Here is a 21,060-nt window from a genome sequence, read left to right on the forward strand (position 1 = left end):
CAGAGGAGAGAATACCCAGTGCTAAAGAGGCGAGCTCAGGGGTCCAACGTATCTGAAGGATCTGCGATATGATAGGCCCAAGTTCAGACTGAATATTTTTCGCATTCAGCATTCAAGTAGCATATGGAGTAAGTGTACTGTTGCATTACTGCAGCTCCAACAGTTGTCTGAAAGACCTAGCTTATATAGTTTGGCAAAGGTCAAGTGCACCATGTATGCTGTTCATAGTCTGTATTAAGCTAAGAAGGATATGATCTTGTTGGTTGTTAGGTTGGACTAAATAAATGGCCAATTTAGGGAGGATTTCTGAGTGGTATTTGTTTTGCTCAAAATAGATTCCCATTTAGCTTGAAACGGTTTAGCGAGGGATGAATTTGTGGAGGTCAGTATGGAGTAGAATTTAGAAGTTATGTGACTTCCCTAGGCTATGTTCTCCAGTGTGGATGGAAGGTCAGGTGTTCTTTGGGGTTTGCGTCTAGTGAAAATAGCTTTAATCTTTGGAAAGTGGTCAATTTCGTCGAGTTCAAATTTAGATTTGAGGTGTGAAAAGGGTATGGAATCTACGAGGGAGTCCAGGTCTACTACAAAGAGTATGCCTTTAGGTGCCCATTTCTCCAGGGAGAGTATTTTGCCCTCTAATTTGTGGTTTTCGTTGTTCCATAGTGATTCAAGTGTGGAGTATTGTATTTTGTTATGGAATTTAGTGACAATTTTCTGAAGAGCCTGTGTTGTGTGTTCGTTCATCTGTTCTTGGTGGTAATAAGGTACATGAGGAAAAAAGAATGGGGCGTGGCTAGCAGCCAACGATGGCGGACGCAGTTTAGGGAGGCTCCCGGGTAAAGGCGGCTTTCCGCATCAATCCGCACAATTATCCTGATCGACTCCGGCTCCAAAGGGTGAACCGGACCCAGAGACCGTGCAGCGAACGTCTCCAGAACTTTCCGGTGCGGCGACAGTCCGGACCAGCCCATTGCCGCTGGCCGAAGACGGAGGAGGAGCCGGGCCTACACGCGACCACGAGACCGCGGAGCCGCAGTTTGGTCGAACCCAGCCGGAAGCGGCCTGAAGCCGGGGCCGAGGGACCGGAAGTGTCGGCTCATCGATTGCTTCCTTCCGAAGACCCGTGGACTCTCTCCGCAGCGACCAGAACTCGTGAGCCCATTCTACAATCACCTGTTGACCCTCTACGGGCGTAACAAGCGCTGCCGGAGACTCAGAAGGAGACAAGTCCTCTAGGTTCGTCGCCGCCATTACCCGGCGAAGACGACCGGGGAAATCACTGCGCCGCCTCAACAAGAACCGCACCATGTCGCACAGAGGCCCCAAAAACACAACAACCCAGGCTAAGCTGGATAAATTTGCGTACGACAGACGCTCACCCTCGCAAGACCAGCGCAAAACCGTTGGAGGGAAAATGGCGGAGGCCGAGGCGGTGAAGAAAGCCACACTGGACGATGTCCTGGCGGCGCTGGCGCAGGTACAAGAGACTGTGGGGGCCACGGCGACTGAAGTCACCTTAATCAGGGCAGATCTGCAGAAGATGAACGAACGGGTCAAGCAAGTCGAAGTGGTCACGAAATCGTTGGTCGAAGATGTGTCCGAACTGCAAATTGCTATGGAGCGCATGCAAACGGACAACAAACTACTCAGGGACAAACTGGACGACCAGGAAGGTCGCTCACGACGCAATAATGTCCGTATTCTAGGCGTTCCAGAATCGGAGGACACGGGGGCCCTAGACCTATATGTGGAAGATCTGGTGAAGACTCGACTCCAGCCTAAAGGCCTATCGAACTTTTTCTCGGTCGAAAGAGCCCACCGTGTTCCGGGAGGGAAACCCAAGACTGGAGGCCCACCGCGTCCAATACTGGCGAGGTTGTTCAATTTCCGAGACAGAGACGCCATTTTGCAGGCTGCAAGAGTGGCGCCAGCCATTCAAATCCAGAACTCCAAAATCGCTTTCTTCCCGGACTACACGGCGGAGGTGTCGAGAAAGAGGAGAACGTTCCTGGAAGTTAAGAAAACCCTGCGGGAGAAAGAGCTACCCTACTCAATGATATTCCCGGCCAGGCTACGGGTAGTAGCGGACAAAAAAGTATGGTTTTTCGATTCTCCCGACACGGCCCGGGACTGGCTGGAGGGCTGGCACACCGTTGGACGGCAGCGCAAGACGAACAGACCGGAGTCGGATCGCAGAGGAGGCAGCAGGAATGGCTCGCAGGCATCAGGGCGTGTGGAGGGCGCAGAACGCTCGCCTTCCCATGGATTTGAAGGGGGAGGCGAAAATGAGTGACTCCGGCGACGGCCACTGAACTGAACGAGCTCGCCAATCACCGGCCTAACTTTGTATTTCACAGCTGCACGTTGACTCTGGCATGGCAACCCCGAGAGCCTACAGGGGAGCCGCCAACCCGGGGAGGCGCTCTCCCCCTTACACGCAAGTACTCTGGTTTTGGGAAGGGTAAAGCACTCTGCTCAGTTGGGGTGGCGGGCAGTTGAAGGTCCGTTAAGCAGGGGGGCAGGGAGGGGGGATTGTTTTGAACGGTTTCTGTTAGGAATGTGCACAAGGGGTCGCGGACATTGTTTCAGGGCTTATGGAATTTGGGAAACATTGTTGAGAACAGACAGTGACACTATGCCCCCATGAGGATTCTGACCGCCTCGCTGCGCGACGACGCAGCCGACAGCCCAGTCTCGTCTCTGGGGCGCTACAGCATGTGTCCCATACTCCCCGATGGCTAACAATACTGTACAGGCGGGGGGATTAAACCCCACGAATGCACCATGCCCGCCACTGACCTTGATGTCCTGGAATGTGAGAGGCCTGGGGGATAAGGTAAAGCGGGGATTGGTTTTAACTGCTATTAAGCACCTGTGGCCCTACTGCAAGAAACGCACCTGATGGGGGGAGCTACTAAGGCCTTAGATAGGCGAGGTTACAAGATGTGGGCCCACTCTGCCTTCACGTCCGGCTCCAGGGGGTCCGGCGTTCTCGTGCAGAAGAACTCACGATTCCTGCCCCTGTCCACAAAAACTGACGACCAGGGCTGCTTCGCGGCCGTGCAGGGACAATGGGAGGGGAAACTCTTCAATCTAGTGTCAGTATATGTCCCACCGGCTTTGCACTCAGTCCACCTCCCGAGACTAGGGGACTTCCTCTTAACTCTCCCTGAGGGTGAGATCATTCTGGGGGGGACTTCAATGCTGTCTTAGACCCACAACTGGATAAATACCCCGCTCCGAACCAGACTGGGGGGGAAACATATTTCCGGCGATTCACCACGGCCATGGGCATGTCAGACATTTGGAGACACCTACACCCGGGCATGCAGCAGTACACTTTCCATTCCACGGTGCACGGTAGCCTGTCTCGCATAGATTACTTCCTGTCCCTAGGGAAGGCCCTTTGCCATGTGGACACCTCGGTGATTCACCCCCGAGGTATTTCCGACCACTCACCGCTCACACTGACACTTTCCCTACAGACGAGAGCACGTAGGCGCATTTACCCCTTGCACGCATCTAATCTTAAGGTTCCACAGGTTCCCAAGGCACTCAAACACGCCACGAAACACTACTTCCTCGAAAACACACAATCGGTGCGTTCTCCGGCGACACTTTGGGAGGCCTACAAAACTGTTCTGCGGGGCCAAGCCATTAACACCATAACCGGACATATGAGACAGCAGTCACAAGAACTGGCCGACCTGGAGATCGCTTTGCAGGAACGGACCGAGGCTCATGAATCCCACCCTTCTCCCTCTACCCTGCACGCACTTACTCTCCAGCAACAGCTTTACAATGACCACCTACGGTTGGTAGTTAAGGGACACATCGTTGACACTCAGAACAGGGTCTACGAAGTAGGGGACAAGGCGGGGAAGATGCTGGCATGGCTCGACAAGCGTGAGGACAGCTCCAGGGGGATCCAGCGTCTAAATGACGAGCTGGGGGTACCACACACTGATCCGAGACATATAACAGAACTACTTGCGACCTATTTTGAGCAAGTGTACACCTCAACACGTCAGATTACACCTGAGGATGCCAAGGCACTCCTGGCGCCGATTGAGGTCCAGACCCTATCATCAGAGGCATCGAGCGAATTGGAGGCAGACATTACAGCCGACGAAATCCAGATGGCCATTGCGGCACTGAACCCGGGCAAGGCCTCTGGACCGAACGGGATACCGGTAGAGTGGTATCAGACGATGCCAGACACCCTCAGCACACACTTGTTGGGGATGTTCAAGGATTGTCTGGAGGGGGGCTCCCTTCCGCTAGATCAGCGTGTGGCGACTATTGTGACAATCCCCAAACCGGGCAAGCCACCGGAGGATTGCTCCTCATATCGACCCATTTCCCTCTTGAACGCAGAAGTGAAAATCCTGGCCAAGCTCCTGGCGCAGAGGATCCTGCCCCATCTGTCCTCGATTATACACCCGGATCAGTCTGGGTTTATGCCGCACAGGAACACAGCTCTGAATTTGCGGCGACTACATGGGGTCCTGGCTAGATCTGATACTATCAAAGAGCCGGCGGTGATCCTGGCGCTCGATGCCAGAATGGCATTTGACCTGGTGGAGTGGGAGTACCTTTTCGAAACGTTGAAGCGTATGGGGTTTGGGCCTCGCTTTCTGGCGTGGGTCAGACTGCTGTACACGGCCCCAGTGGCCCACGTAGTGGCGAATGGCCATATTTCGTGCACTTTCCCGCTGGGAAGGGGCACACGACAGGGTTGCCCTCTGTCACCACTACTGTTTGCCATCTCGCTGGAGCCCCTGGCGACTCTCATACGAGCCTCTCCCCTCCTCAAAGGTATACCGGGGACCGGGGGTTGGGAAGACCGCCTGTCTCTATACGCAGATGACATGCTACTATATCTTACAGAACCCGAGGAGGGTATACCGGCCCTCTTGCGCATCTGCGACACATACGGCAGGATCTCCGGCTACACGCTTAACTGGTCCAAGTCGGAGTTATACGTTTTACGAGGTCCGGCTCCGACTCTAGACGATGCTTGTCCACTACGACTGGCAGGATCGTCCTTCAAATACCTGGGCATATACGTTACTAAAGACTCGACAGAGTTCACAGACAAAAATCTGAAGCCGCCCTTAGAAAGGCTCAAACGCGATGTTGAGTTCTGGTCCGGCCTGCCGCTAACACTCCTAGGTCGGGCAGCCCTTTACAAGATGATGGCGCTACCGCGCTTCTTATATGTCCTCGAGAATTCACCCTACCCGGTGCCTCCCAAGTTTTTTCAGAAGGTGGCAGCACTGGTCTCCAACCTACTATGGGGCGCCCTTCCGGCGAGAGTAGCACAATCCAAGTTGCGCAGGGACTGGTATAGCGGAGGAATTGCGCTACCGGACCTAAAACTGTACTACTGGGCAGCCCACCTCAAACCCATTAATCAATGGATCCACGCACCACACACCGAACCGGCATTCCATTCAGACAGGGTACAGTTGGGCGCGGAAGGTCTGCTGGGTCCACTGTACGATCGCCGCAAGAATCGGACTCTGGTCGGCCCCACCAAATTGACAGTGCATATATGGCACGCAGCGACGGCAGCTTTAGGCTGGAAAGGGACGATCACTAAGATGACACCACTGTGGGACTCCCGCGCACTGGGCAACCTGAGGAACACCAAAGGGTTCACACAATGGGACACGATAGGTATCTCTACGGTGGGCGATCTGTGGGAGAGGAATGAGGTGATCCCCTTTGCCCGCTTAAAAGAACTCTATGAGCTCAACGACAGGGAACTATATAGGTACATTCAGATCCGCCACGCCCTGCTTGCGGCCATCCCAGCCGACACACCACTGCCAGAATCCTCACCCTTGGAGGATCGCTTACTCACAGACTGCATGTTGGAGCGGGCGACGTCCCTCACTTACCGTAAATTACTTAATAACTCCCCCGAGCCCACATCACACCTGAAAGAGAAATGGGAAGGGGAGATTGATGACATGGATGAACACGAATGGAACGAGGCACTTGGGTCCCCCAAAGAAGTAGGCATCTCAGCGCGCATGCGACTGATGCAATTTAAGATCCTGCACAGGGTTTATTATACAAGGGCAATGCTACACCGCATACACAGAGCGCCACACCCCTACTGTCTGCGAGGGTGCGGGGAGGAGGGCACGTTCTTCCACACCATATGGGAATGCCCCAAGATCCAGGAATATTGGAAACAAATACTCCGTACACTCTCCCAGACACTGACTCAGTCTCTATTACCCAATCCAAGAAGGTGCTTACTGAACATTTGGGAGCCCACCGACTTGTCCCGTTATGAGCAACTCTGGGTTACGGCGGGGCTAATGGTGGCGAAACGGGACATAGCGCAGCGCTGGGGGGCGGTGGACCTCCCAACAAAATCCCAGTGGTGTCTGAACATGAATCGTGTGATGTTAACCGAACGGGCAGTGTACTCTAACCGAGCCTGCCCGGGGAAATGGAATAAAATATGGCTGAAATGGAACGAATACAGAGGGGACATCTGCGAGCCCTTACGTGAGGATGATCTGGAAGATTCCGATGATGAGGGGGGGGAAGGGTAATCTGGACGGGTGGTAAGAGTGAGATGGAGGCCTTGATTGTGGCGGGAGGCAGCTTACTGGAACCTACACTGAGGATTCAAGGGGGGGGGGGCATCCGTGGGACGCGGAGGCATGCATGTATTGACCGGGGAAGCCGAATCTCCATGCTCCCAAGGGACATCTGTAACCGAAATGCACTGATTCATGCCAGACCATATTGCCATTCCTACCTGTTGATGTTCTGTGTTTGTTGTTTCTCAAAAAAACGAAAAAAACTCCATCAAAACCTCAATTCCTGCATTGAATAATTGCTCAACGTGCACTTTTATTGTTTCAGTACACCTCATCATGACTTTAAAATACCTATGATTTTATTATCCGTTTTACTGGAAACACTTTATGCAATGATCCTTGGATAGCGGCCGGCCCGCAGGGTTGTAGGCATTCCGCTGTGTACTATACAAAGTGCAATAAAGGTTTTGGGAAAAATAAAAAATAAAAAAAAATAAGGTACATGAGAGAGAGTTATAGAGCTAGATTGATCTCAATGTTAAGCCAAATTGAAGGGGCATTATTAAGTAGGGGAAACCAGAAGACCCCCTGTATTACTAGGGTTGCAGTTTGGAAACTACAGGAGTCTGGGAGGTTTAGGCCTCCAAGATTCCTTTGAAGGCGTAGCTTTTTGAAAGCTATTCTCAGTCTTTTAGTTTTCCACAGAAAGTTGTTGAGTATGAGATCTATTTTAGTGAAGTAGTTGTCCGACAGATGGATTGATGACATGCTGATTAGAAAGTTGGTGAGAAGAGAAATCATAATTTGGCAGTTTCTGTACAACACTACCAGGTGATGAATCTAGTTGACCATTCATCTAGTACTTCTTTTATTTTGGTTAGGGTAATATTGTCATTGTGGTCAAAGGGTTCTTTGAAGTTTTGATTGAAACAAATGCCTAGGTATTTTATTTTGTATGGAGCCCATTTGAGGCCGTGGCCACCCTATAGGTAAGCTGTTGCAAAGAACTTTCAAGGACAGAACCTCCATTTTGTCCTTATTTAGGGTGTAACCTGAGACTACGGCATAATTCATGATAGTTGACATGATGTTGGGGTTGGCAGAATCAGCCTGAGTAGTGAAGCAGAGAATGCTGTCTGCATATACGGCCACTTTTTGTGGTCCTGCTGTAAATGGGAAACCAGGGATATATGGGTTCTCACTAATGTTTATGAGGAGTGGTTTAAATGTAAGTAGAAAGAGAAGAGGGGAGAGGGGGCATCGCTGTCTAGAGCCTTGTTGCAGGCTAAAGCTGTATGACAGGTTTCTGATAATGCTACTTCAGGCTTTAGGTTCTTTGTATAGTGCGAGAATCATTTTAGATAGATTAGGACCATGAATGAATGCAGTAAGCATAGCCTGTATTAAAGACCATGAGAACTTGTCGATGGTCTTTTTGACGTCTTGTGCTATCGTGCAGGCCAGTTGGTTGAGGTATTGTGCTTTCTCAATTACATGAATGAACAGTTTGATATTATCCACATTCACTCTATCCTTAATGAATCCAGATTGTGACAGATGTACTATTGTTCAGAGGATGGGTTATAGTCTGAGGGTTAATATTTTTGACTACATTTTGCTGTCAATTTTTATTAGTGAGATTGGGTGGGGATGACTATTATTGTGACCTCTACATCAGTCCTTGTGATCGTTCCTTTGGTTGAGAATTAAGAGAAGAGGTCTTCGAGGGGTGTGATACGGGATGATCCTCAGGTATTGGAGAAGAAGGCGGGGAAGCCATTCTGCCCAGGTATTTTCGCTGTTTTAAGTAATTTGATTGCATTTGTGATCTTGCTTTGGATATGGGGTTCTCAAATAGGGTTTTAGTTCTGTTGCCTATTATTGTAATGGGGATAGTATTAAGCTACTGTAGGCAAATGTCATAGGGAGTGTGATTTCTTTTAGAGTGAAGAGTACAGTTAAAGGATTCAAAGGCGGCAAGCATATCCTCTTCCTTGGTGGAAGGTGTGCCGATATCATTAGCAATGGAGGTTATCCTGAATTTACAGTAGTTTTGCTTACGGTAAGAAACAGTATTTTTCAGGCTTTATTACGTCCCCAGAAGGAGATTCCTTTGGTTTTGTGTACAATGATGTGTGCCTTATTGCCTAAAATGTAGTTTAATTCGTATTTTAGCTTCAGTAGATGATTTAAACGTGATTTGTCTGGGCTTAGTTTAAGGTCACTCTCTAGGGTTATTATTTTTTGTTCCAGTTTATTTAAATGGGAGTTGTCCTGTTTGTTTTTCCAAGACATTTGTTTTATCATGTGACCACTGATAGCGGATACCGGCAGCAATTTCTTAGCCGGAGCTCGTATTGGGTGACCTAGGGAAATATGACAAATTGTTCCTAGTGTCCTGGTGTCATTTTTTGACACAATTCAGCAGCATGCACACATTGTCTGCAACAACCTGCAGGCAGTGAGGGAATTTCTTATTTTCACTTCCAGATGGATAAAAAGGCCTGATTTGAAGGGGCCTCGGCCATTTTTACATTAAAGATTCACCCTGGCTGGGAGCCATCTATAGCCTAACATCTAGATGCCAATGCAATGGAAGAAAACAAAGACACATAGCTTATTATTTCACAAGTACCTTACAGAAACTATGACTTGGAGGCAAGATTTTGACTTTGTTCAACTCACCTACATAAGAGATGTGCATATGCTGTAAGAAGACAAGGTTTATCTATGTGTATAAGTAATTAGAATAATAATGATTTAAATGGCACATACTAATCTATGTTTTATTTACTTCTTTTACAGCAATACTCATCCCAATGAATGGGGTAAGGGCGTTTTACGTCCCACACATAAGACACAATAAATCATACAAGTATGTAAATCAATATGTAGGAAACACTACTTAAGACAAAGAGGGTTATACGGTTTAATCACATATCCTCCGTACTTGTAGACATTATATGAATGGACTTAATGGTCCGGAGAAATACAAATTCCGGATATAAAATGTAGTGCAGCAATTTTGGTTGTCTGTATTAACAAGACTTTATAAATTCCAGTAGGTGTCTTTCTTTGTAATATCAGAATAAAAAAGATTGAGGAAAAAAAACAACAATTTTTGATACCGGTTATTATATCATGGAGCTAAATTAGATGGATTGCAACTTCTGAACTGGAAGTAATGAAATTACCTAAGTGTCTAAAACATTAGCCTGTAGTATGTTACTTTAAGGTAAGCTGTATTTCATCATATTAGAACCTTCTTTACAGTCTAGAATTGTGGAATGAATTGTGTAATGACATTCCTTTCCTTGGGCATTCTGCTGAGGAGGCCGTTCGTGCTGGATGTGCTGTGTGTGCTGTTCCTGTATGTGGGGGGTTGTAATAAAGAGTCCAACATATTAATTTACTTTTAAGCGGATTTATTCAAGAATGCTAAATCAATTTGGCGATGAGGATGACCAACCCCCTGCCATCTAATTTTAAAAAAAAGAAAAAGCCGACGGATTTCATATTTCAACCGAGGATTCAACTTTTTCTACATTATTTACGAATACCGAGTCACTACCTGAAGGGAAACAACAACGGACAACTCCGCTACTTCGTGAGTTTAGTTATTGTATTATTATTTTTTTCTTTTCCCTACGTTGTAAGCTCTGCTGACCTTTAAATTGGCTCCAACTGCCACTACAAAAAGAGATACAACGCCGGACAATTCCACTATTTTGTGAGTTAAGTTAGTTGTATTATTTTTGTTTCTCCACGCGCTTTAAAGTTCTGTTGACTTTTAAATTGGCCCCAACTGCTGTGCCATTTACAGTTTCACTAGCGCGAGTGCTGTTTACCTTTGAATCAGCTGTTACTGCTGTTCCACAACTGTTTACACTAACGCACGGACCGCCTCTGAACGACGCTTTTTGAGACTGCATTCTATCAACACAAAGTGCTGATGTCAAAGCGCATAAACAACGAGGTCACACAGCGCAACCCCTGCAGCCATTTTAATTTACCAATTCTACAGTTTTACATAGTATTTTTATTACAAATCGAGCACATCGTTTACCTCAGTGCCATTAACAATTTCCTTGCAACCGGCTGAACTCTACAATTAATTTCAACTTGATGTGTCTACATTACAGTAAGATTTTATTTGTACTGTTTTTAATATTTTACACTTTATTTCAATTGTACTTATTTTCAATACAGTATGGATGGAGAATCCAATACAGCATCCACAGCAAGTAATGTTGCACAGAATGCAAATGTTAGCATTACCCTAAGTACACCGAAATAATTTTTAACTAACCCAGGAGAACCTATCATAAAATGCAAGAGTGGAAAGAATATTTTATAAATTATATCGCTACTCTTGAAGACAATGGTAGTGTCATGTCTCCAGAGAGAAAAAAGAGAATTTTAATGTTTAGGACCTGAAAGCCTCAGAGTTTTTATCAAATGCTGAAAATTGAAAGAAGCGGTGAAGTTAATGTTTTCAAATCTGGATAGCCACTATTCACCGATTGTATGTGCAGCAGTATATAGACGCACGTTTTACAAACGTAAACAAGATACTAAGAGCACGTGTGCGTATAAAATAAACCAATCTGGCGAAGTCTCTGACGACATTAGCATAGGCAGGGGGGTCAGACAGGGGTGCGTGCTGGCCCCCCTCCTATTTATTCTGTATATTAATAATTTGAGCGGCTCACTGAGTATTTTAACAAAAGATGTACCCCATATAAATGGAGTCCCTATACCTACCCTTCTTTACGCCGACGACGCGGTCCTGATGGGCCGCACTCCAAAGGCACTTCACACTTTAATCTCAGGATTTGTACTCTTTATGGCCGACTTAGGCCTGACCACTAATTTAAAAAAATCCTTAATCATGAGTTGTGGTCCCAAAAATTATAAAATTGCCGAGATTAAATCAGGGTCAAATGTTTTGAAAAGCACTTGCACTTTTCCCTACCTGGGGTTGCTATTCTCAAATACTGGCTCAGGCATGCACATGTATCTTATACTAGGAATAAGTTGGGTAAAGCTATAAATTGTGTTACCTCTTTGAAACAACCCAACTATGCTGATGTAATCACACCACTCGTTAAGATCTACCAAACCCAATGTATACCAACAGGCACTTATGGCGCTGAGGTTTGGGGTTACACAAACTGTACCCATATCCAAACAGAAGAAAATAGGTTCTGCCGGAAGGTGCTGGGTGGGGTTATTTGCTCCCCTCACTATGTATGTCACAATGAACTAAACATCTCATACATAGAAGACTTTGTTAGATCTAAACCAGCACTCTTCTGGCTAAAGATATGGATCAACCCGGCTGCCACTTTGACCCGTGATATAATTTTGGACTGTTTAAAATGTGATAGGGCACACTACATACCATGGCTAAAAGTGGTAAAAGATTGCCTTGATAGTGTAGGGCAGGGTTTTTTGTTCACTACACCCAGTTTAATAACTCGCTCCCATAAGACCATTATTCTTAGGGCACTATATTATCTGTATAGAGAAGAACGGGAAAGGAAGAACCTGGCTAAATGCACTGTTATAAAATATATGGGCTACTTTGAACCTCACACTAAACATCCAGGCCCTCCACACAGGTATTTATGCTTGCATCTTGGCAGATGGAATAGGAGCTTACTGTTTCGCTTCCGAGACGGCAGTATAGTAAACTTACTAAACTTCCCCTTGGGTTACAATAAACACCTAGAAACTTTGAATTGCCCATGTAACCCTAACATGAAACAGAGCCTTATGCACTTTTTATTCTTCTGTGGTTTCTACAAAAAGCTTTCCGCTCATTATTTAATGCCTTACTGTAGAAAACATGAATTGCTAAGCTTTAGAATAGCAATGAGGTCTTTTTTATTACTGGGATCGGATGAAGTAATATTCAGGGTGAGCTGCTTCCTCAAAGCTGCCGTTAGATCACGAGCCACTTTACATATCGATGCATAATACTTGCACATGCACTCTCTTATGCACTTTAAAATTTCTCACTTGCACATTTTGCTTCTTTGTAAATTATTAACGTGGACTTATTAATGACGATGTCACTATTCATCCATTTTTTAAATTATGTTTGTTTGTTAGAACTCAATTTTAATTGTATATAAAGCTGTTTTTAGCAAGGGTGCGTGTTGGCCCCAACACTCTTTTCTTTGTTTGTAAACGGTGTCGTCTCTTTCTTACTTGAAGTTGATGCAGATGCCCCGGTCCTAGCAGGCGATAAAGTGCCCACCTTACTTTTCGCAGACGACACCTTGTTGGTTTCAAAAACTCCTGTGGGCCTGCAGAAATTGTTGAATCGCTTCAGCCTGTTCTGTAAACTTAGAGGCTTAGTCATTAATACCACCAAAACTAAGCTCCTTTATTTTAACCCAAGCAAGTCCTCCAGGTCCACCCTATACCTTGATGGAGAACCTCTGGAGCGCATAAAAGAATTCGATTATTTGGGAATCAGAATCTCTCACAATCTGAAGTGGCAGCCCCATATCGATAAAATGCTTTTGAACCACAAAAGGGTGATCGGTGTTCTGGGGCGGGAACACCGCATGTCCATCTCTAAGCCTATCGCCCCGGCCCTTGATATATATGCTGCAAAGGCTGTAGGCAGCGCACTTTATGGTGCCGAGCTGTGGGGCTTTGAATGTATCAGTGCACTTACTACCTCTGAAAACAAGTTTTTTAGAGAGCTAGCATCCCTCCCGCTGGGTACCCCTATCAAACCACTATTGAGTGATTTGGGCCGCCGCCCTATCCGGGATTTAGCTAGGCTTCGACCTCTTTTATATTGGGCCAGGTTATGGCGGACACCCGAGCTCTCCAAATATCTTGATGGTTTGCTAGAGGTTATGAACCTTAATGGTTCCCATAAAGTTAGTTGGATACATAACATCAAGAAGCTTCTGAGTGACGTTGGCTTGTCAACTGGATGGGAGCGAGGAGCTTCCGTACCCAAGCTTGAACTCAAGCGAGTCTACTGGAACTGGGTGGATGAGCAAGATCTAAGGGACCCCAACCAGGGTAGGCTGACTGAGGAGTTTAAACAGCATAAAATCGAGCCTCGTTGGGAGCCCTACCTGGACTTTATCGCAAAACCAAGGGACAGATCTTTGTTCATCCAGTTCAGGCTGGGAAACCTACCTTTACATGATTACACCAGTAAATGGAAGCCCCCGTATCAAACCTCGTCTGAGTGCCCTACCTGTAGTGGTGTTATCGAAACTATTGCCCATGTCTTTTTTGTGTGTCCGGCATATGTAAAGCCCAGGCAGAGATGGCTGAAACCCACATGTCTATTGCTCGGCACTAGGAGTCATTCCGTAGCCTTGAGAATACTTAAAACTGACACCAGCATACGCCTAGCCTGTGGGGTTGCTAAATTCCTGAGTTGGGCCTGGGTAATAAGAGCAAAATCCTTGTGATGTAATCACTTTTTAACTAATCATTCTTAATTTTTACCTTTACAAAGCTTCTACTGTTTAATATGCTTCTTAATCTATTTATTGTAATATGGATGTCTTTTTATTGTTATTAACTCTGTAAATTGTAGTGACCAATGAATTATGGTTTCTTGTTTTTATCTTGTCTATGTGCTTTTATGATAAGACATGTTTATCGAAATAAAGCTTTGAATTGAATTGTTTTTAGCAAGGAGGGACAATCTGTATGTAGATGTGAATTGAAATTGATATTGATTGATCGGTCTTAGATTTGTTTCCCAGATGTCATTATTTGTACTGTATTGTTTTTGATTGCATTCTGTTTGTACTTTTATGGATGTTTTTAATTCCGAATAAAGATCTTTGATTTGACTATAATTCAGTCATTTTACCGAATCAGTATTTACAGATTCGGTAATTGCCATTGATTCCTATGAGCCTTGAGGCCTTATAGTATTCGGTGGTAACTAACGAATATTTAAGGGTCTGTGGCACTGTTTTAAAAACAAAGAAATGTAAACAAAAGTGAACACAAAAGGGAAGAGGTGTGAGAAACAGAGAAGGAAGTGCACTGGAGGAATTGCAGTGCCAATAAATGAAGGTTTACTAACAGGTAAGAAATGGATAACAGAGTAAAGGAAGGAGAATAAGATCAAACTTAACAAAATAAAGAAAGAGAGAAACTGACTGAGGTAAATAGGAGGAGTGGTAGAAAGAGAGAGCAACGAAGATTAACTGTAAGTGAGGAAAATATTCTGTCACAATAAGAGAGTGATAACAAACTTATTTTTGATTCTCATATTTACCTTATAAATAATGAAAACTTAGACACTGATGCGAAAAAAGTTTTTTATTTCTTATACTTACCTTCTAAGATATAAAAAAACTTAAAAAAAATATTTTAAAAAAATATAATAACTGTAAAACACAAGAAACAAATACATTATAATGCATACAATGTATATTTCACAATACAAGAGCGAAGAAAGGAGATTAAGAGACTAGAAAGATAGATGGAACATGCAGAGGGACACATGCCACAGGTAGAGAGTAAGATGGTGCAGGCAGAGAGTGAGATAGAACAAGTAGAGGGTGAGATGGTGCAAGCAAAGGGTAAGATGACACACGCACATGCATATATTGTGCAAACAGAGGGTAAGATGGCACACATACAGAGAAACATGGAACAAGCAAAGGAAGACATAGCACAGTCAAAAGAGACATGGCGAATGAGCGTGAGACAAGGGTAGTAAGGACACAGAGGGAGTGGAGGAAAGAGTGAGAGAAGGGGACTGAGTGAGGGAGCAAAGAAAAAGAAGTGATGGAATGTGGGTGAGTTAAAGAGAGTGAGTGTAAGGGAAGGGCAGTGAGACAGTGAAGGGACAGAGGAAGTAAGGCTAACAGAGAAACAGTGAATAAAGAGAAGTGAGGATGTCAGAGTTCAAAGGGAGTGACAAAAGGAGTAAGTGAAGTGGGCTAAGGTGAGTGAGAGAAGGTTAATGAGTAAGGCAGCAAAAGAAGGAAAGAGAGGTGAAGGGGAGTAAATCAGATGAACTAATAAAAGGTAAGTGAGGGAAACAAGAAAGGAGAAGGGGAGTGAAGGATAGGAATAAAGGGTACTGACGGAAGCAGACTAACGAAACAAGGGTGAGGTGAGTGAGAGAAGGACAGTGAAGTTGAAGAAAGACAAATGATAGAGTGTGGATAAAGTCGTGTGAGCATGAAACAATGGGACTGAGTGATTGGCTACACACAGGGAGTGAAGGAAGGAGTGATAGAAGGAGACTCAGTGAGGGATCAAAGAACGGAAAATGAGGTAGTGTAGGTGAGGGAAAAGGAGTGAGAGAATGAGGTGATGAAGAGAGTCACGCTAAGAGACAGTGAGCAATGGAAGGATAGACAAAAAGAGAAATTAAAAAGTTTTTGGGGTCAGTCGTACTTACCTTATAAATGAAATATCTGTGGAAACAAAAAAAACAAATCAGTTATAATACATTATTCACAATACAAGAGACAAAACAGGAGAAAAAGGAAAGAGGAGTTAGGGAAGGAAAATGAGGGAGAGGGAAGGGGGAATTAGTGCAGGTGCGTTGACAACAATGAGCCTAAAACAGAGGGAGTAATAGAAGAGTACAGAGAAAGTAAGAGGACACAGGGAGTTTTATGAAGGTGTGTTTGAAGTGCAGTTAGGTGAGTGACAGAAGGGGAATTAGTGAGTGAGCAAAGGAAGGAAAGAGAGGTGAAGGGGAGTGAAACAGAGGGACTGACTTAACATAAGTGGGTGAGAAGACTAAGAAGAAGGGGAGTGAAGTATAGGGAATGAGGATAAGTAAGGAAAGCAAAATAAAGGGACAGGAGTGACGTAGGGTAAAAGAATAGCAGTAAGTTTGCCGAAACAGAGGTGATAGATGATGAAGAAAGGTGAATGAGCATGAGACAAGAAGAGTAAAAGAGTTAGGAAATAGAGGGAGTGAAGGAAAGAGTGAGAGAAGGGGACTGAGTGAAGGAGCAAAAAAAAGTCACTGACAAAATGTGGATGAGTTAAAGGGAGTGAACATAAGAGAAAGGGAGTGAGAAACTGAAGGGATGAAAGCAGTGAGGTTAAGAGAGAGGTAGTAAGGGAAGGATAGAGAGAAACAAAAATAAAAAGTAATGAAAATGTATTTTTTATTAGTCGTCCTTACCTTATAAATGTAATATCTGTAGAAGAGAGTAAAGAAATCAGTTATAATATATATTTCACAATACAAAATGCAAATTAACTTGTACAACATGTTATATGGTTTATTTTTGCTGTTCTCAGAATATATTGATTTTCACTAAAAACAGTGAGTTCAATACTATTCATCATATCTCAGCGGGCAAAACAAACACAATCAAAATGATTGTGTTTAAAAAACCAATAAAACGTAGAAAAAACATATCTTAAATGTTTTCTTCCAAACAGCAATTTCTAAGATACAGTATCTCATTATTATACTCTCAAACTAAAGTGATATAGAAACATATATTAACCACATTTACCCAAAATACGTATTTGTATTCTTCATTTACATACCTTTCCACATGGCCAAATGGTATACAGAAAGTCCTCTTTTTGGAAATTACTTAATAGTAGTTTTAAACTTCCATTTACCCGACTTTCGGAATGAAAAGTCCAAAATCTATTTTATCATCTAACGATAATTATATTTACACCTCTGACTTACTCTTGATAAACATTTCCTATAATACTGATATCACTCACTATGTGATACACTTATACTACCTCTGTGACAACTACCAGTTTACTAATTATCTTGATCACTTTCCCTCACAAACTAATTTGGAACAACACACTTACTTTTATTAACTGCTCCAATCTTCATTGTCCAATTACTTTCACTAACATTTGGGTTCTAAAAACACTAGGTAAGAATTTGTTAAGTCAAAAGGCAAACGTTGTTTGAAAATCAATTGAGTATCATTACAAACTTATGTAAAAACATATATTATCAACATTTACCCGAGAAACGAATTTTTCATTGATGTACTTTCCCACATGGCCAAATAGTACGTAAAAAATCCTTGTTTTGGAAAATACTTAATAATACTCTTGACCTTCCATATTATTATTATTATTATTATTATTATTATTATTATTATTATTATTATTATTATTATTATTATTATTATTAACGAGTTTTATATAGCGCCTGGTTACCCTTGGGCATCCCCGCGCTCATCCAGAAAGAAACACTACCACAATAGACACCAGAACTAGACAGTGAATAGATAAGTTTTTTAAAGTTTACGGAACCGTAGAAGGCTCGTTTCCGAGCGTAAGTGCAAAGGGAGAGAATTCCACAGGGTGGCCACATTTATGGAGAATCTTCTGCCACCGGTTCTTGCCTTCCTCACCCTCATGACCTGCAACAGGTGTTGATGGTCAGAACGAAGGGAGCGGGAGGCCTTGTAAGGCTGAACCATATCCCCTAGGATAGGTGGGCCTTTCCCCTGCAGAATTTTGTGGGCCATACAGAGTGCCTTAAATTTCACCCTCTCTCTGACAGGGAGCCAGTGTAGCGCCTTCAACGCAGGGCGAGCAGACTGACGCCTAGGGAGGCCCGTCAGGAGCCTGGCGGCCGCGTTCTGCACTTGTTGCAGTTTGTTCAGGGTGGATTCTGGAGCACCCAGGAACAACGCGTTGCTGAAGTCCAGCCGCGAGATGATAAGCCCCTGAATGAGTAACCTCCTGGAGGCCACTGGAAGGAGCGGCAAAATCTTCCGGGCTGATCGAAGCAGGCCAAAACACACGCCAGCGGTCTTTTTTGCGTGTGTTTTAATGGAAAGGTCCTGCTCGAGCCACACCCCCAGGCTCTTGATCTCCTGCTTGGGGGTGGGTACTGGTCCCAGGCAGTTGGGCCAGCTGCTGGGAGATAGGGATGGAGAGGAATTCCCCAGCAGCATCAGTTTCGTTTTGGAGCCGTTAAGCTTGAGAGCTGAGATGCACATCCACGTGAAGATCATATCCAAACACGTGTGCAGCCGGTCGGGATGGTAAGCCGACTGGGAAAGGCCTACCACCAACTGGGTATCATCAGCGTAGCTGATGATCTTGATACCCAGAGGCAGTACCACACTCTCCAGGGGGGGCCATATAAACGTTGAATAAAGTAGGGCTCAACGAAGAGCCCTGTGGCACACCACACTGGAGAGGTACTGAGGATGATTTCTCGTGGCCTTCCCACACCTCAAAAGTCCGGCCTTCCAAAAAGGAAGCGAACCACTTAAGGGCCGTCCCGGAGACCCCACCCCCGACAGCCGTTGGAGAAGCACCTGGTGGTCTACGGTGTCAAAAGCAGCACTGAGGTCCAGGAGGATCACTGCTACCGATCCCCCTGAATCCAAAATGCTCCTAGCATTCTCCACAACTGCCAGCAGGGCAGTATCAGTCCCCTGACCGGGGCGGAAGCCCGTTTGGGAGTCGCCCAGAAGGGAGTTGGCCTCCAAGAAGCCCGATAGGCGACTATTCACCAGCTTCTCCGCCACCTTGCTGAGGCCATTTCCCAACCTTCTGCATGAAAAGCTGCAACCTCTTTTATAACACTTTACAATATTTATATCTCCACCCAAGGATGTGTATCATGTCCATAAAAACAACCAGTAAACTATCAGAATCTGAACATCATATAGTATTCTGATGACTAACTTTTATTAATTGCTCCAAACTTTCTAGGCCAATTACTTTTCCTAAAATTTAGGTTGTAAAAACACAAGTAAGAATTTTTTAAGTCAAAAGGCAAACGTTTTTTGAAAGTCAAAACAGTATCATTACAATAAGTCCAACCGTTTTGACATTTTAAATAAGCTGTATAATGTCCAGATGTTGTTGAAGGACCATCATGGAAAATAATTGCTACTGTTACAAAGGTTCTTCCTGAAATTGATAATTGAGAAGCCACAACATTTTTGATTAAAGTTGTCAATTTAGTTCCATCAGGTCTACATCGTTGGAACATTAAAATTACGTACTGTCCATAACTTTGTATAAATAATGTTGATAGCATTGCACAGTTACATTGGGTACAAACCATGTTTTGATCAGCTGCTCTAACTAGATTATTAAAAGACACTGATTTGCAGTCTGGTAAAGTCAAATATATAAATCTTTCGGTATCTACTGTTGTACTACTTGAAAAGGAACAATTATTGCAGACATGTTGCCATTTATAAGAAAGGCCAAAAAGATTTTCAACATCTATACCTTCCTCTTGCAATACAACAAGCATGTACATTAGAAATTCCTGACAATCTTGCTGAATATCCTGAGAAAATTGAGTTATACCAGAACATATGTCTAAATTATTTCGAATATCAGAAACACTTTGTATATTTGTTCTATCACTGCTACATTTCTCAAACACAGTATTCAACAAACAACAAAAACTTTGATCCCGATTTTCAACAATCAGTTCTTGCAAACTTTGGAGAAAAAAAACAACATTAACCACTACATTAGCATAGCAGTTGACACCAGAATTGTTCTCAAACTGAAATCCAACAATATCTTCAACAGAATCCTCTTTGTTTCTGCTTACAATTACTGGTTCATCTAGTTTTCTTTTTTTTGCTACAGCCTTGCTACAATTTTTCTCATTTCTTCTTTTTCGGCCTACTACACGCTTTTCAAACAGAGGATATTGAGGTAAATTTGGAGCATACTCTCTTCTTAACCTATTATATTCCTTTACACAATTCAGATCTGCACTAATCTTTGTCAATCAAGTACAATCCAGATAAAGTTCTGACTCGAAATAAAGCAACATATGCCATACCCTCCTTGAAGACAGAACTTCCAATATTCATCAAAGCACTATCTACACTTAAACCTTGAGATTTATGAATAGTTACTGCATATGACAAAGAAACAGGAAACTGTTTTCGGCGGACATATAAATCTTTCACAAGCAAAAATCGAACAGAACAACGACTAAACTGTTGTACTTCTTCAATTCCATCAAATTTAATTTTCAAAAATTCAATTCCATCTCTATTTCGATAATTCACAAAATCAACAACATGACCCATTGCTCCATTTACTAAACCTCTTTCCACATATAAATTCCGTCGTAAAACTATACGACAATTTAAACATACATATAGAGTCTTTTCAAAACCAGCAGTTTTAGAAATTGTCTTCTCTAAAGAATCCAACTTTGATTTCAACTTTTCTGACAAACCAATAGTAACTCTATTTTATCAATAGCTTCCAGTTTCACGATCTCTTGATGTTCTAACTCTAACATTTTGTTGTTGAAGACTGAACAATCTCGAAGAGTTGGCATCAAGCATACTACAGTTTTGTAACTTTCTGATAAATAATCTCTGGGAGAATATTTTCCTTTGGAAACAAATTTGAAATTAATTGTGACTGTAAAGCTTCTTTGCCATGTTCAGTTACTTTTCCAATTGTTACATCTTGTAGAATATTTTTATAATCTTCATCCTTTGCCTGTCGCATGTTTTGAAGCAGTTCTGCATAT

The sequence above is a fragment of the Lissotriton vulgaris genome, chromosome 10, assembly GCF_964263255.1.
Source record: "Lissotriton vulgaris chromosome 10, aLisVul1.2, whole genome shotgun sequence".
Taxonomy (NCBI): domain Eukaryota; kingdom Metazoa; phylum Chordata; class Amphibia; order Caudata; family Salamandridae; genus Lissotriton; species Lissotriton vulgaris.